The sequence below is a fragment of the Ambystoma mexicanum genome, chromosome 9 (assembly GCF_040938575.1).
Source record: "Ambystoma mexicanum isolate Mex_15411 chromosome 9, UKY_AmexF1_1, whole genome shotgun sequence".
Lineage (NCBI taxonomy): Eukaryota > Metazoa > Chordata > Amphibia > Caudata > Ambystomatidae > Ambystoma > Ambystoma mexicanum.
The window spans coordinates 918,767,968-918,785,230 of NC_090931.1; the positions used below are offsets into that span (position 1 = coordinate 918,767,968).

Below are 17,263 nucleotides of genomic sequence, written 5' to 3' on the forward strand. Positions count from 1 at the left end.
CCCAACACGTGGGCGATTGACCTATAACTTTTATTATTTTACTTGTGTGTAATCAAAGAAAAATGATTTTTACAACAGAGCAGACGTAAAATATAGAAAATTATTTTTCCTTTTTAAAATTGCAAGAACGCGCCTTGTAGGGAGCGATTAGAGAGTCAAGCCACGACAAAGGTGCAGCACGTAAGAGTCGTTGACAGATTGCCATGGCGTTCGACGTCTAGTGGGGGGACTCCGAACAGAGCAGCACAGACCGGGGAGGGGTCTGTTGGTATGTAGTGTAGTTAAGTTGAAGATTCAGCAGCGGAGGGTGAATGGCCGTTGGCGTTGATTTTGATGAAGGCTGCTTCCATTCATTTAGACGTGGCTACCGCCCAACGGGGTTTTTCTCCCGAGATGAGGCGGCACCACCATGTGTCTTCTTCTATCAATAAAGAGTCCACCCATAGAGGGGCCAGAAAAGCTGTGCATTCTAGATTTAACGATGGACAGTTTAACAGAAGGTGACAAACTGTCTCAATAGAGTCTGGGATTTTGCAGAGTCTGCAGGTTGTCATAGTGGAATGATTTCTTAACCCCAGGATTTCTCTGGTGTGGAGCAGATTAGGTCGTGCTCTTAAGAATAGTCTGCGTAGTTTTTTATCTGGAAATTTAGTGCAGTACGCCAAAGGGGTTTTCAGCTTGTTGTACGTGGGAGGCAAGTGCTTCAGAAACTTTATTGCTGCTGATTGCTCGATGGTGGTTATCCAATCTTGGATTTTCAGTTTTTCAGTGACACTTTGCGGATTGGTGATTAGGTCGTCTGTTGAACATAGTAGGTCATGCAATTAGTTTTTTTGATGGTGCATCCAGGTCTGCAGGACCTTGCAGGTCGTTGAAGCCATCTCCTGACCAATGATGTTAAAGATTGGAAGTGTCTTCCTGAAGAGGGCCAATGAGGCCATGCTGACGGTGGCGTTCAGCGACAGAAGTCCCAGCTCTCTTCTGACGGCCACCATGGGGATGGAGTTTGGAAGGCCGAGGAGGGATTTCCAAATGTATCCCTCCAGTTTCTGCCAGAACCCAAGTGGCATGGTGATCGTAGCGTCCATGCCGCAAATCAAAGCAGGGACCATTTTGCCCTTGTAGAAATTGATGGCAGGAATCAGCGAAAATGTTCCAAACTTTCGATCGATCGTTCTTAGTTGGGCAGTCAGGTGTTTGGCTTTGGCCCAAAGGTGTTGTTGCATTTAAGACTCTCGAGGCGTCCCGTCGATGATAACTCCAAGATATTTAAAGTGTGGAACAACTTCAATTCTAACTTTGTTCGCTGACCAAGAACTGGTGTTTTTCAGTGGCGAGTCTGGTCAAGAAGGATCATATCATCGGCATAAAGAAGGCGGGAGAGCACAGGGTTTCCAGACTTTGGGGGAAAGCTGCGAACAGAAGCTTCAGAGTCTTTAAAGTCCCCCTGGAAGGCGACGAAGAGTGCTGGGGCCAGTGGGCAGCCTTGCTTGACGCCTCTGTGTGCTTGGATTTCCACGTAAAGGGACCCTTGCCTGTGCGATTATGGGGTTTAAAACAGCATCCGGGCAGCTCCAATGTTTCAGTTTACCCCATAGTAGCATTCTATCAACTTTGTCGAACACCTGCGAAAGATCAATGAACGCGGCATAGACTGTCGGGGCACCTTGTTTTATTTTTGCCTTTATGATGCTAAGTATGAAGATATTCACTGTGGTGCTGCCATTTTTCTTAAAGCCCAGCTGGAAAGGGTTGCTGCAGGGGGCCAATTTCGCCCAGCGTTGGAAGTGATCCAAGAGGAGAGATGCAAACAATTTGCCCATAATGTCCAACAGGGCTATTGGGCGATAGTTGCCCGGGTCTTCCCTGCTTCCTTTCTTGAAGATTGGGATCACTGTGGCTTTAGACCATGAAAGTGGGATCTGTCTGCTGGCTCGACAGTGTTCAAACAGAAAGCTGAGAAAGGTTGTCCATTCGTTGAGGTGTTTTTTTAAGTCGATGTTGGTAAATCCATCGGGGCATGGAGCTCTTGATGGTTTTAGCTTCTGGATGGCCACACTGATTTCTGCTTTTGCCGAGAGGTCAACCCAGGGTGCTTGCGTAGTCTCCCAAGAGAGGTTCGTGGGCGGCGTCGGACTGGCGAAGAGATCGGTGAAGAAATCGACCCAGGCCGATTCCGTGACTGAGTTGATCATGTTTGTAGCTGTGGTACCTTGGGAGTTATTTATCAGAGACCGGAAGTCAGCTGTTTTTTTAGTCGTGAGTGTTGTCAACATGGCTTCAGCGTTGTGTTGGTATAGAGCCGCCCTGCGTGATCTGATCCACGATTTGTAGATTTGGTGTTCTTTTTTCCACAGTTCCCACGCTACCGGGGTGTTTTCCGCTTTTGCGCTGCGTTTTTGTTTTCTTAGTGCCTTTTTCTTATCTGCTATCCGTATGTCGTAAGTGTGGTTATTAGTATTCGGATTGACCTTTGCAGTTGCCTGATGTTTCTTGTACTTGATCAACAGAGGCAGGTAGTTCGGTCTCAAGGCTGTGTCTGGAGTCGGCTGAGCATCAGCTTCTGCGGCGTACTCCTGAGTTAGAGTTCTAACACTGGCTGCTCTCAGACGGAGCTGAGTTTGTTGGGGGTTGGACTCAACCTGGGATAAATAGTAGTTCGACGTCCGAGCAGCAGAGGACCATGCTAATGTGAGCATGTTGTGGTCACTCGCTGTTGTTTTGACCACCTGGAAGTGTTCGATTTCTGAGCACATAGCTTGCGAGGCGAAGATGTAGTCAACGGTGGCAGCAGACTGGCCTCTTTCCCAGGTCAGGATGTGTTGATGCCCGTCCAGAATCCATGCTGTGTTGTGTAGGTTTCTTGTTGACATTAGATTCATCCAGGCTAGTCCTCTGAGTTCAGAATTCATGGACAGGACAGAATCTGGAGGTTGATCTTTCGAATGAATGCACTTTGCATTGAGATCTCCGCAGATTATAACGAACGGGGTATTCCATTCAATAAGGATGGCGTTGATGGTTTTGGTCATGGTTTGCAGAAGTTTGTCGTCGTCGTTCTTTGGGGGTTCCAGTAAGTGGTGATCAGCGCCAGAAAGGTCGTTGAGCAAAGCTTAGTAGATGACTTCATAATTTCAACAGAGCGGTTCCACTCGATAAGAACAGCTAGCACCCCGTAGGATCTTGCCGTAGTCTTGATGATTTTTAGATTCTGACTGGACCGAACGGCGATGAGGAGGCCAGCAGAGGGACGGCCTAACAGCCCTTTAGCGGCTGGTGAAATCACAATTTCATAACCGTCCATTGACTGTTTTTCCTGAAGCCATGTCTCTTGAAGACAAAAAATGTCGAACTGACCCAAGTCCACACTGCTGGGATCAGCTAGATGTGCATGTCCTCTAGTGTTCCATGAGACCAACGTGAGAGTTTTGTGATGATAAAGTTCGTCGGCTTCAGTTTGTGGTTGCTATCTGGATCGGTTTGAGCTAACGGCTTCTTTTATCCAGTGCCAGGGTCCACCTGATGTCGTGATTTTTTTTGATGTAGCCGCTGAATCTAAAAGGTGTCGTAGTAGGCGAGACGTGCCAATAGGCTCTGCAGTTGTGTGGTCTTCTCTGAGGAGAGTAGTCTCTCAGACTTTCTTCTTTGATATGACCGGTGCCTGTCCATAGTGCGCTTAGCCGGACTGTACCTGCTTGTTTCTTGCCGGCCTCGAGTACGTAGTGCGTCCGATGAGTCGGCCGCATTAGGGCGGTCGGGTTTGTCTGATGTACGTCTCCGATCAAGATCGCATACTGCAGTTTGAGTGGGGAGCTTGTCGGGTTCACGGCGTTCCTTAGTCTTCTCTGGTGAGACTATGATGTGGGCCTTCAGTTCTTCTCTTCGAATGATATGGCAGTATGGGGAGCCATGATCGTGGTTTCTTCTATGTGTGGGAGGGGCTCCTCCAGTATGACTTTTTTGTACTAGAAGTTTTAGTTCAAAGAGATGGAGACCTAATAATTTTTGCTCTTCACCAGCTTGCCGGGGCAGGTCATGGATTGCGGATGTGTAGATGTGTAAGTAGGCTTTGGCCTTGCTGTCGCTGTGGTATGGCTCAATCCGCTTGAAATCGTCCGATTTCAATCTTTTTAGGCTGGTTATAGAAGATGTTATTTTCAACACTGTTCTTCTGTTCAAAATCATGTATTTGTCTTTGCTGGAGATCTGTTCAATTTTGAAAAGGCGGGTGGGTTTGTCTCTGTCAGAGTCTGTCTGTCTGATTTCTGCTGAAACTGGAGATCCGTTTGAGTGAGATCTAGTGGTAGGTCTGCGGCGTGGATCGGGCGAAATGGTTGAGGAGACTTTTGGGCGTTCATTCAACCGATGTCTTTGTGAAGACAGTTCCGCCATAAGATTGGATGGACACGGGGTGTGGCCTCTGAATTTTTTGAGGTCGATATTTTCTGCGGAGCGTTGGAAGTACTACCTTTAACAGGTGACTCTCGTTCAAGGTGGAGAGACAAGGAAGATAGAAGGCTTGAGTCAATGAATTCGGCCGTTGATTTAGGTGACTGGGTTAAGTCAGTCACAGAGACCGCCGGATTGATGGGTGGATATGGGTTGCCCGTAGATGTTTGCGACTGAACGCCCCGCCTGGTAAAATCAGGTTTACAGAGGGTGGACTGGAGAGTGGACACCCCAGGTGTATCCTTCAAGGCCAGTGTTAGGACCTTTTTACCCTGGCCCAGGTGCTGGGTCTGTCCGTAACTGAATGTGAGTGGTGGGGTAGAAGTCACTTTTGTTATGCTTCCTGATGTGGCTGGTTTAAGTTTGTTGAGAAATAAAGGAGCAATTGCGTCGGTCTGTTTAGACAGCGGAGTCTGTGTTGATTTATTCTCCACTGTCTTTGGTGGCGTGACTTTACGAGAGAGACTGGCTAAGGGCTTATCCACAGTTAGATCCAACACGTCCCTTTTCCTTTGAGTGATGTCGTACTTCAGATCTATGGCAGTTATGTAGCCCTCCAAAAAGGTTAGCTTACACTGAATGATTGCTAAAGTTGACGCATTGTCTCTTGAGGCGTCACCTAGTGTTTCGTAGAGTTTGCAGAAAGGAGCCATTGCTATAGTTATTGCTGACATGATCGTGGTCATGTCTTTTCTGTTGTTTGGCGACTCTTTATGGATAGGTGAAGGAAAGTCGTTGGGTCTTCCGTTCTTCAGAGGAGTGTCCCTGTACTCTAAGAGTAAGGGGTTCACAACTGAGTGCCTACGCTTGGAGCTGAGGCCACCCATCTCCAAAGGATTTATTGGCCTTGGAGAGGAATTCCGTGCATCAGAGTTGGGACCTCCAAGGAGAAGCAAGTGTATTGAGGGCTCTTGCACAGAGATGGGGGGTTTCGTGGTGTTTAAGTGGACCTTGGCCCATGGTTGTGGGCTCATTCCAGTTTCTGGCGGATATGCTTTTGACTGCAGTAGGTCCAGAATGTCCGAAACTCCTTGAGTGGTCGGGGGCGCGACAATAGATGGGGGAAGCGATGTGCTGGCCCCTAGCCTTGGGTCCGGTGATGGCACTTTCCCTACGTGCTGGCCTGTTGGTTGACTTACAATGGTGGCGTCTGAACACTGAGGTTCCGGTTGGTGAGGGCCCACTGTGTCTGGGGGCGATCCGTGCTTAGATGGCACTTGAGTGGCGTCTTTCCCCACTTCGGGTGGTTGAGAGTCTTGGGCACCGATTGTTTTTCTACATTTAGGTGCAGGTGGGGTGTCATCCACTGCTTCCAGGATTTCTGCATCTGAAAGTTCGGAATCATTCGATAGTTTCCTTTTGCCTTGGGTCTTAAAAAAGTTCAACAGGGCGTTTGATAACAGCGGGGTAGGTAGGGAGATTTTCCCAGGGCCCCGCTTTATGGGACATGGTCGGCTACCAGTGTTTTTATGTTGTCTGTTGTCATTTGGATTAAAATCTTCTTGTTTTTGTTGTTGTTTTTTTTTTGTGGTGAGAAGTTTACTGTTTGACCCTTGAGGCGGTGGGATTTTAGGTTGCGATTTGCCTTTTTTTTGTAGAGTGTTCTTTTCTTACATGTCTGGAAATTTGATTTTTGGCTGCTGTTGTCTGGCGTTATGCAGCAATGGTCAGGATCTGACTCACTGACTCTGAGCTGGGTTTGGAGGGCAAATTTTGGTTTTGAGGAAGCAGGTAGGGGTCAGGGCCCGCGTTTTCCTCCCTGGCTGTCCCTGAATGAAGAGGCTGCTGTGAGGCACCCACAGCAGGGAGTGGTGTTGTCCGCGAAGTGAGGTCACTAGGTGCAGGAGCCGCTGCAGGAGGAGCTGGTTGGTAGGCTGGGAGAGCGGTGCGACCAGTACGGGCGGATTCAGCAAATGCAACCCCCGGACGAAGTGCAACATGGCCTTGACGGTCCGTTGAGCAGAGCTCTCCTCAAGGTCTTGGTGCAATTCACAGGGGATTGGCAGGTTGCCACTCTGAGCAGGGCACAGAGGCTCCAAGTGGGGATTTATCATGGAGGTCGTCTTCAGCGAGGTTAAAGGTGCTGGGAGAATCCGGAAGGCATCAGAGTCGTGCGTGTAAACAGCTGATGAAAGTTGCTGAGGCTGCTGGCCGACTCCGGTCGCCCGCGCCTCCGCCCTCAGACCACCTGTTGGGGACCCTCCGATCCCCGCGCAGGCTGGGCCACTCGCCAAGGCGGTAACGGGGCAGATGGCATTGGCTAGCGGGTCCGAACATGCTCCAGCAACAGATCCAGGTACTCCGCCTCCCTGGGCGGTCGAGTCGATCGGCGGCTCGCAGGGCCCGGCAGATGGCGGTGGTGGATCCTTAGTGCCGCCTGATGCCGGTAGGTAATTAGAGTTCTTTTGATCCGGTCCGGCAAGCAGAAGGGGGGGGCAAAGTGTGACCCTTGCTGCCGGTTTTCGACAGGGGAAGCAGTATGCCTCGGGAGGGGGCGAGGTCAAACGATTCCAGTGAACCTCTTGTCGTGGCTGTGTCTGGCGGGATATTTGGACTAAGAGGTGAGTTTGAAATCTGCATGTTTTTTTTCACATGGCTTCGTATAAGTCGTTGGTCGGGATCTTCCTCCATCAGACCCGGGCACAGGCAAAATGCAGGGGATGGTGCGGGGGAGAGGAAAAGAGGGAGGGAGGGAGGGAGGAAAGGAGGGAGGGAAGGGGGAGAGAGGTGGGGAGCAGGCTCAGATAGGTCGCTCAACTGAGGGTGGGCAGGGGGCAGGGTCCGGACCAAATGTTCGACAAAGTCACAGAGTTCGCAGTGGTCGCAGAATTCACAGAAAGACAGAGTTCGGGCGAGAAGTAGCAGTGAGGGCTTGCCGCCTACCTCTTCGACGGGAGATGAATGGCCTCCGCCCCCCACGACCTGCTGCGGACTGGTGCAGACTGGTACTCTGCTCAGTACTCCGCACGTGCTCCGCGCTGAAAAGGAGTTTTTAAAGGTGGTGGAGCTTGAATCTCTTAAAGCTGTACACAGCAATAGCAGGAAGCAGAGAGGCAGTGAAACACGTCTTTCTCGCAGCAGGACTGGTGCAGACTGGTACTCCGCGGTACTTGACCTATAATAAGAAAGTGAAGGCAGGACGAAAATTGCACAAAACCCAATTCACATAGCAAAAGGTGCAACAGAGAACCTCTCGCCCTCTTATAGGCCAAACAGAAAAATATCAGATGGGCGAGATCCTTATATGGGGCATCGCACAAAAGACATTTTGACCCCAATAATTGGAGCAAATTGTTGAGGGAATGGTGACGTATTTTACATCAGATTAAAGACAAATTGCGCGTTTGTGCTAGTAAAACTGTGGCTTCCTGACTATATAAATTAATGGAGCACTGTAATTTGCACTCGTTTTAAATGCGTCTGTATTTAAGTGAATGTCTCAAAGTGTCATTTGTGGTGGAAAACGAATGCATAACTGAGCTGCACTGCTGCCTATTTATTTGATGGGTCCTTCCACAGTGTTTGCTGGTGAATTGGAACAGGGCACATAGCCCATCCAAAAAGACTTACTAAATCACATTACCCAAATGGTGAAGTGCACTCCAGTTACACCGGGAGGCTAGCTCAGGGGCAATGTGCTCGCCTTGGAAGCAAAACGATGCAGAGCAACACCAGTTCGATCCACGGATTTGCGCTTAGAAACCTCTTGGTTTTAAGTGTGATCAAAATAACCAATTATAATAATCCAGCATATGTCTGGTTGGAATGCTATGAATGTTTTAAAAAACGTTGCCTATGGCTACACCTAAAAGCGACAACATCATGTTTGATATCCTGCTTCATGCCATCTTTGACATGTTATGGCAGCGTGAGAAATCCCCTGGAAATGGGGGATTATGTGTAAGGCATGACGTCTCCTGACTGCAGAGGAATGTTTGCAGGTGTCCGCCTCATTGTTTTCCCCTTACGGGTTTGCATGAATTGTCTGGGCGTGTCTTCCTTCTGTGCATGCTCTATTGCTCTATTGGTAGTGCCCAGGATTTGAGCCACTGTTTTTTTTTTAATCACTAAGTGGTGTGTAGATTTACAAAGGAGGGTAAGACCACAATTCACAAACAAGGTTAGAAATTGTGCTGGTGCTTTGTTGCTGCTACAGGGCGCTGGAGAAGTATGTGAAAGCGGCCCGGAAACATGGCTGAGAAGACTTGATGTCTGCTCGTAATAAGGCCCTTTGTGCAGTTTGTCCTTCCAATATTTGCGCTGCCTTGAGGTTAAGGGCTCCATGCACGGAATTTTTTGCACGTTTGAAAGTGATTTTGAGCTGCTGAAAAGTGACGTTACAGTGCCGACACAAACCCCGATTTATGGAACTGTGCAAAGTGTATTTTTGCAGGGCAAAGTCACTGCAAAGTCTGTACGAATTCATTTTTGCAGTACAAAATGGCTTTGCACTGACTTTGCACTGCAAAAATACACTTTGCACAGTTCCATGAATCAGTGTTTGTGTCAGCAGTGCAAAGTCACTTTTCAGCAGTGCAAATTTACTTTGAACCAGACAAATATTTCATACATTGGGCCCACAGGCTCTGATTCACAGAACGATTTCCAATGGGGGTTTGCCATTATAAAACGCTTCTGTGAATTAGGCCCACAGGGGCACCGCGCCCGCCCTCTCAAAAAAGTGGGTGGGCGCTGTCCACCCACGTGGTGCCTCGGCATGAGCCCTGTGTTGAAAGAACATCTTAACTGCATTTTTTTTACTTGTAAATGAAAAGTTTGACTTTGTATTTCGTGTTATTTGCAAGGTTGTTCATATAAATGTAGAAATCTGAATAACAATGTATTGAACTTAAATTTCACGGCAATCAAGTATATATTGATCTCTGAAGGGGGAAGGGCTGAGTCTGCACTGATGAAATTCAAAGCTGTGACAGCAGGTTACAGACACATATCCTTAGAGCGCTTAACGCACCGAGCGATCGGTCCTCGCTGTCCTTCGACAGTATTCTATTCCCTGTTATCGGCTGTGCCGCTACCAATACAGTGCCAATATAAACCGTTCTTGCATCCACTGCGTTTCAGGAATAATGATAAGGCCGTAATAATTAATTTTCACACAAATGTAGAATGATACAAATACCTCCGGGGCACATTTGTGATTCAGCTTCGTCTGTTCAACCTGCGCACACTTGTTTCCAATTAAAAGCACCCCGGGGGGCTCCCACTCTGTGGTTTCCAGAGAGAGGACGGGAATGACTGATACACGAATGCTGTGCTTTGCCAGAAGTCCCGTCTCTTCCCGCAGTGTGCCCAGTGTAATGTGGTTTCTTCGCAGGCCTCGCATTTCTGAAACTAAATACAGCGGAGCGCGGGGCGGAAGGCTTTGGAATATCTGAGGTGAGGGGGGAGGGTGGGGAGCAACACCGGTTCGATCCCCGGGTCCGCGCTTAGAAACCGCTGGGTGTTACGCGCGTTATAAATAACCCATTACATGAATATGTGCTTATGAGTAAGGGCGTGGGGGCGGTGCTCATGTACTCTGACGTCCACGTGTCTTCGCTGTTTCTTGTTGAATATGCTACGATATAACATTAGCCGTCACCTTCCCCATCCTCAGGGCCCGGGCTGGATAGCACTGGCAGAGCTGCAGGCCGCCAACCTGCGAACACGCCTTTGCAGGGTGTGACGCCCTCCGGGGGGCAACTGGCGCAGTGCAATAGATGACTTGCACTACGTGGCAAGGGTCTGCGCACATTTAAAATAAGATAGGATGGGCATCCAATCCATGTTTGCCATTCAGTATATTTCTGGTGCCCACGCTTTGAATCCAATGAAGGGAATTGCATGCACGTTTTTCCCTACACGGTGCTCCCATGTTTCAATCCGGATACATTAGAATCACACATTCAGAGGCGTCGCACCGCAAACAAATAACCCCGAAGAGGGTGTATCATTTCGGGATATTCAGGAATGTCCAGCTAGGGGGTTCCCGACAAAATATGCCCAGAGCTTGAAAAGTGTGTTATTTATTTCTGGAAACAAAACTAAATATATATCTTCACCGAATGTGTGCATTTAAACACATGAAAGACAATGCACTGCATAAGGACATTTAAAAAACACATTCATTTTTTATTTATGTTTATTTTAAACAGCAAAGAAGCACTTATTTTCCGAAACGATCTTGCTCTAAAATTGGATTTAAATTAAACACTCAACAGGATTTAATTACATTAAATCAGGTTTTTTCAGTGTATTGGGCGCCTCTCTGTGAATGAAATATGAAGCTTTATTGCTGCACTTTCTGGCCCTTTTTTCTCTGTAGTTGGGTTCCAGTAATCACAGAAGTCAGCTGAAAGCAGTAAAAAAAATGTCACAAATAAGCAGCAATGGCCCGATTTAGAAAACTGTTTTTGAATGGGGAAATCCCATTGCAAAATGCTTTGTAAATCAGGCCGGAAATGCCGGCTTTGATGGATGGTCATTGTGCTCGACAATTTTCACACAGGGGCTGTGCAGTTCAGAGGGCTTTGGTCATCACCCATCGGAATGATTAGTGACAAAATAACGAATGGATCCTGGCTCTTAGGATCATTCGATCCTTTGCTTTACTCGGAGCACTCAGAGCTCACACAATACAAGTATAGAGCGCTGCATAAATAACACAATAGGAAGATACATCCATGTAATTGAGAGTAGAAAACAATGTCAATGCGACATGTGACATGCACTCTGAAAGTCTAGCAAAGTGCATAGACGATGGATTCATGGGTGCAAGCCATGTGCAAAAAATGATGATTTTGAAAAAATGCTTCCGGATTCATGGTTGATTTCCAGAAGACACAATCATGGCAGAGTGTTTCTGTGGGAGCTGAAATCCGCGGTGGCTTCAGCCAGCCTTCCCTGCAGAAACATCCATGCTGTCTGGCCGCCCCACTATCGGGCTCTTCACACACGCATGGACAGTCTTCCAGCACCTCACCCTCCCAGCAGGGGGCCAACCGGCCATAGCAAAACCTGTACACCGTGACCATATTTTCCTGCTTGCTGTCTGGCTCCAATAGTGTTGATTGCGACCATCTATCCTTCTGTTTAATATGTGTAAGCTTGTGGAACTCCATGCACCCTTGCCAACTTTGCTCTCTATAATGTGCTCTCTAAAAATAAGCCTTCAGCCTTCAGACCAGTGGCGTGTCCAGGGAGTGGCCCGGGGTGGCACGTGCTACCCCTGGAATCTGATTGGCATCCCTGATGCCACCCCATTACCCTAAACTATGGTCATTATGTGTGTGCACACTCGTACTTAATGCCAACCCTGCATAAGCCAGTGCTCCACTTGGACCACCCCAGTCGAAAGAGTGTGGACACGGAGAAGCCACCAGGGGGCGCACAGGCAATGGCTGCCTGAGTGTACAGCTCCCGCTGAGGCCTGGCCGTTTCGGAGGATTGAGCCCCCCCGAACTCCACCAGGCGAACTCAACGTGGTGACTCAGCGTTGATACCCCCCCGGGCACCCTAGGTTCGAAAGAGCGACCCCCGGGAACCCCGTGGAACCTTGAGAATGGGCCCGACACACACGAGAGGAGAAGGGAAACGAGGCCTAGGCGGCCGCGGCTCCAGAGGAATGGAGGCGTTTCACCAAGGCCGCGAGGAGGCGCGGACCGAGAGCACAGACCCGGAGCGCGAGGTGAGCCCTCGCCCCCCCCTCCTCCCGCCCGGGCCGAAACACACTAACCCGAGGCCATCGGGAGGTGGGGGTTTGGGGGACTGCAGCAGTGGAGCCCCCACTCATCGGGACAGGTCGTCGCTGGGCTCTGGACAGCCTGAAAAAGTCAAGGCGGGCCGGGAGGTGCCGTCCCCACCAGACGAGCGAGTGGAGGGAGTGCGAACATGCCGACTTCGGTTGTGGAGGGATCCGCAGGCACTAAGTGAGGACGGCGAGGCGGAATAGCCAGGCCCTTTGACCAAGGGGAGAGCCAGACTGGACCATTCCCTCCCCCACGGGAGACACTGAGGAGGCCCCGACAACCCCGGGGGGTGTCCGGGTGCGAGGCCCCCACCCAGCATTGGTGGGGCGTGTGCCCGCCCATAGACACCCTCTGGGACTCAGTTGCCTGCTCCGCCAAGAACCCCCGACTGCCACAGTGAAACTGGATAGGGTGTGAGGACCCCGCCCGTTGGCGGCGGGGCGTGTGCCTGCCCAACACCGATACCCCCCGCAGCAGCAGAGTCACACTAGGGGCGGGTGGGGAGAGACCCGGCCCCGGTCCCCGGCCCCAGTCTCCCCTACCCCCCTCTTTCTCGCAGTCCCCCGCCGGGGCTCCCCAGGAGGAAAATCACCAGGTGCCTCGAAAGGGGCCACAGTGGTCTCGACGGTGGGGGACTAGGGGTGACCAGATGAACTGGTGGAAAACATTGCAAGAATTTTGCTTTCAGGAGGCTGTGAGTAACATCCAAGATACGACCCTCAGGAGCGAAATGGCCCAGCCGGAGGCCCCAGCACCCTCCACAGCGGCAATGGAAAAGGGTTTCACCTCGATCCTGCAGGAGATCAGGGACATGAACTCTGACATCGCCCAGAAATTTGAAAAAATTGACCAGAGGGTGGATAAGGTCGAGGACAGACTTCTACAGGTGGACATCAACCAATCCTCATCTGCGTCCCAAGAAATACAAATAGGCATGAGGCTAGCCCTGGAGAAGAGGGACGAAGAGCGGGCCAGGCAGATGGACGACTTTGAAAATAGGGAACAGAGGAATAACCTCAGGATCTTTGGGGTCCCGGAATCGGAAGGAGAAACGGAGAGAGACATCACCCGCACGGTCAGAGACATCATCACCCTCCTGTTTGCGGAGGAGATAATGACAGAACTCACATTTGATAGAGTGCACAGGGTGGGGGGCAGAGCGGGGGGCCCCTGGTCGATCTTGGTCCGGTTCCACTATTACTCGGAAAAGACAAAAGTGCTTGAGGAGGCCAGAAAAGCCCGGGAGATAACTTACAATAACACTCAGATCTCAGTATAGCAGGATCTTTCGGCCTACACATTGGCCAAACGCAGAATGTGCCGCCCCCTAACGCAACTGCTTAAGGAGAAAGGGGTGCGATACAGATGGGGCTACCCCTTCTCCCTGACCCTCGAATATATGGGTCAACGGTCAACTCTGATTACGGAAGACGACATAAGGGGAGCCATCCAGGACTACGTAGTGGACTCGAACCCCCGGAGGGGCCCATCGGGCCCGGAGACAGTCAGACCAAGTGGCTCTGGCCCATCGGGGGACAGGAGAAGGAAAACAGGCGCAAGGAAATTCAGAAACATGAATACACCATCTCCAGCGAAGGACAGAGAGCGGAACGACTCTGAGGACTGAGGACGGGGGCAACCCGTCAGGCTCCAAAATGGTGTAATGGTGTCTCGAAAGTTCAATTACTCAGAGCGTCCCCACGAACAGCAAGTATAAGGGGGCCAGGGAAGGGACGCTGCAATAAGGGGGCAAGGGGGGGCTCAAGGCGATGAGCTTTACACAGATGGCCTGGCCGAGGTGGGCAGGCAGGTGGTTTGGCCAAAGCCAGCGATGGCAGAACTAATTGGCTGGACGCCGGGGAGGGGGGACACACGACAGTTGGGGTTGTTCAGTTCTGGATGGGGATTGGTGGGCAGTTGGGGAACAGTTTCAGGCCCACCCAGGGGGGCGGGAGGGAGGAATGGGGGAGCACAAATTAAAACCAAGGGAGCAAGCAGGAAGGGGTGGTGAGAGTATGTCGACAAGGAGAGAAGCGATCTTAGATAATGGCTGAGAGTCCGCCGGCCCTGGGAGTGGGATCCCTCAACGCCTAAACACCCACACAGAGGTCCCTGGTCTGTAGGGAATTTAGGAGGGCTAACCTTGACCTTCCCTTCTTAAAAGAAACTCACTGGGCACGGGGTTAGGAGCCCAAGATGCGGGGGGGGGGAATAGGTGAGGTTTTTTGCGCATTCCACAAGGGCAGGAAAAAGAGGGGTAGCCATCCTTCTGGCAAGGAATGTTGGTTTCGAAAAAGAAGACATACTGAAAGACCCCGAATGCAGTCCGTGAGTTTATTTGGCAGGGCAGGACTCCGAGGACCACGAAGGCGGTCCTGATCCTGCCGAGAGAAGAGGGAGGGTTTGGCTCACCAGACTTTCAACTTTATTTCCGCGCCGCCCAACTGCACGTCCTCCTGGAGCACATGAGAGAGGGAATGGGCACCTACTGGTCCTACTTGGAGGATATGGAGTCCCACCCTCTTAAAGTTCGAGACCTCTTCTGGGCCCTGCGCAAGTTCATCCCGAACAGACTTAAAACCCACCCCACCCTGGGAGTTCTCTGGGCAATCTGGAGGGAGGGCCCCCAGACAGCGCACCTAACGTCGTGGCCATCTCCGATGTCTTCACTCTGGGGACACCCCCTCAATCTGGGTTGTAGGGGGTTTTGCAAGGCACAGGCCTGGTCCGACTCGGGACTGGAATGGGCAGGGCAGGTGTTCCGAGAGGGGGAATTCCTACTATACGAGGATCTGAGGGATGCTATTGGGCAGGGGTCCCTCTCCATATTCGAATATCTCCGCCTGAAGGCCATGCTTTGCGATCAATCATGGGGTCAGAACCTGAAGAGACAGCTAACCCCCTTTGAGAAACTACTTGACACAGCGACCTCTAGGAAGGGAACGGTGTCAGGGATGTACAAGATCCTGAACACTGCTAATTTAGTGGAGAGATGGGGTTTCCGCACATTTTGGAATGATCTGGCAGGAGAGGTGATCTCGGAGGATGCCTGATTACGGATATTTAAAATAGCATTCCATGGGAATTTATTCACAGCAGACATGGAACACAACTTCAAGATCGTGCAGGGGTGGCACTGAGACCCCGTAAAGTTATCAAAAATGTTCACGGGAGTGTCCCCCATGTGTCCAAGGGGGTGCGGCCAGACTGGATCGAGGGGCCACACGTGGTGGCACTGCCCAAAAGTACAGGCATATTGGGAGAAGGTCAGGGGCTGGATTGCTGAAGTCACCGAGGAATTGCTCCCCCAGAACCCTCTAACGGTGTTGTTGGGTCTCCCCCCGGAGGCCACGGATATTTACAGGTACCCCAAAATGTGGGAAACAATGCTGAGGGCGGGGAGGGTGGCCCTTGCTCAGAAATGAAAGAGCTTGGAGGCCCCCTCAAAGGAGGATTGGCTAAAAAAGTTGAAAAATATGTTCTTAATGGACAAGCTAATGGCAATGATGAACAATATCTCTGGTGCATTCCAAGAGAACTGGTATGGGGTGCAGCAGACCTGGGGATGGGATGTCCACTGATGCCCAGTGGGGGCCTGGGCGGGGCCCGATGGGACGGGACTGGGAACCAAAGACGGGCAGAACCAAAGACGGAACAGGCGCCCACGGCCCGGGGGTAGGCGGTCGAATCGCAGCCATAGATGATTGTCGACGTCCACACTCTTTACCAAGCTCCAGACACAAATGAACAGTTTAAGACTCCCAAAATTACGGTTCATGTTTGATTAAATGGTTAGGGGGGTGGGCATGTATTGGGGTGGGGGGAGGATGGGAGGGGGGCAGGTTCGTTGGGCCTGTCATATGTACTTCTTTTGAACATGCATGGGGCCCTTTTGTGAAAATGCTAATAAAACCAAAGTTTAAAAAAAAGAGTCTGGACACGACACTGCTCCGTGACACTTCCCCAGGGCAGTTTCTAGCCAACTTGGTGCTCGGGGCGAAACATCAAAATGCACACCCCCCACCCGCCCTGACTGGCACATGTCACTCCCAAACTACACCTCTTTCGTGTGACAAAACCGCTCCTCAATATGAATAAATAATTGCTATATAAATGAAGCTGGTTTCATTACATTGTAATTCAAGTACTTGACAGAATAATTCTAATGTGAAAATACAGCTGTTGCTGCCCAAGCAAATATTTTTACTGTCACCTGCTCTTAGGGAAGGCCTTGCCTGAATGCAGTTTCAAACTGTCAGTACTGGCCCACTGTGGTTGAACAGCCTACCCAGGTCTGAGGGCCCACTGACCACTGCCCCTGTGTTGCAGGTGTTCTGTTCACACCACCTCACTTGTATTTCACAAGGGGCAATACTAGACTAGCCATATGAATTATTTTCTGATAGAAGGTTATCATTCCAGGATGGACAGTCTGGTACACTCTTGTACTTTTTCAAATTACCTCTCTGAGAGTGGGAAAGGAGACCAATAGCACCAATGAGGATTCCTGTATGCTTTGCATTAAATCACAGAGCATTTCAGGACTATAAAAGTGATTAGAGATCTATACATTTGATAAACAAGTCTGTGATAAAAGGATTGCATTTGTGAACCTCTTAATTCATAACTAATGCATGGCTTGCTGCTCATATCACGGTTCACAATACTCACCCTAACATTAAAATGTTTGTAACCAAACACTTGTGTATAGGCACATTATAAATGCCATATCATATCATGACCCATACATGATCATTTGGACAGCTTCCGTTTTTGAATGTGAGTATAAAATGGCTGCAACATCAGCGACTCAAATGGAGTACAAGTCTCTTTTGCTTATTGTTTCTGAAGAATTTTAGAGAAGGAAGGGCTGGGTCTCAGTGTGGGCATGCCCAACCCCAATGCAGAAACATCTTTAGGGAATTATATCTACAGATAGGGCAGAATACCACACAAGAGAGACCCAATAAACAATGCACAGAAACGCTACACAGAAAGGATTGTACCTCTTTCATACTTTTATCCGGACCAGTAATAAGTTGATGAAGCGTTTTAAACAAAACCAG

The 17,263-nt window shown here is 50.0% G+C and overlaps 1 protein-coding gene across 7 annotated transcripts in view; it reads left to right on the top strand.

The window, feature by feature from the left end:
* The window catches only part of ZNF385B (zinc finger protein 385B), a 1,357,263-nt gene that overhangs the window by 1,132,166 nt on the left and 207,834 nt on the right, over positions 1–17,263 (top strand). The window lies entirely within an intron of this gene.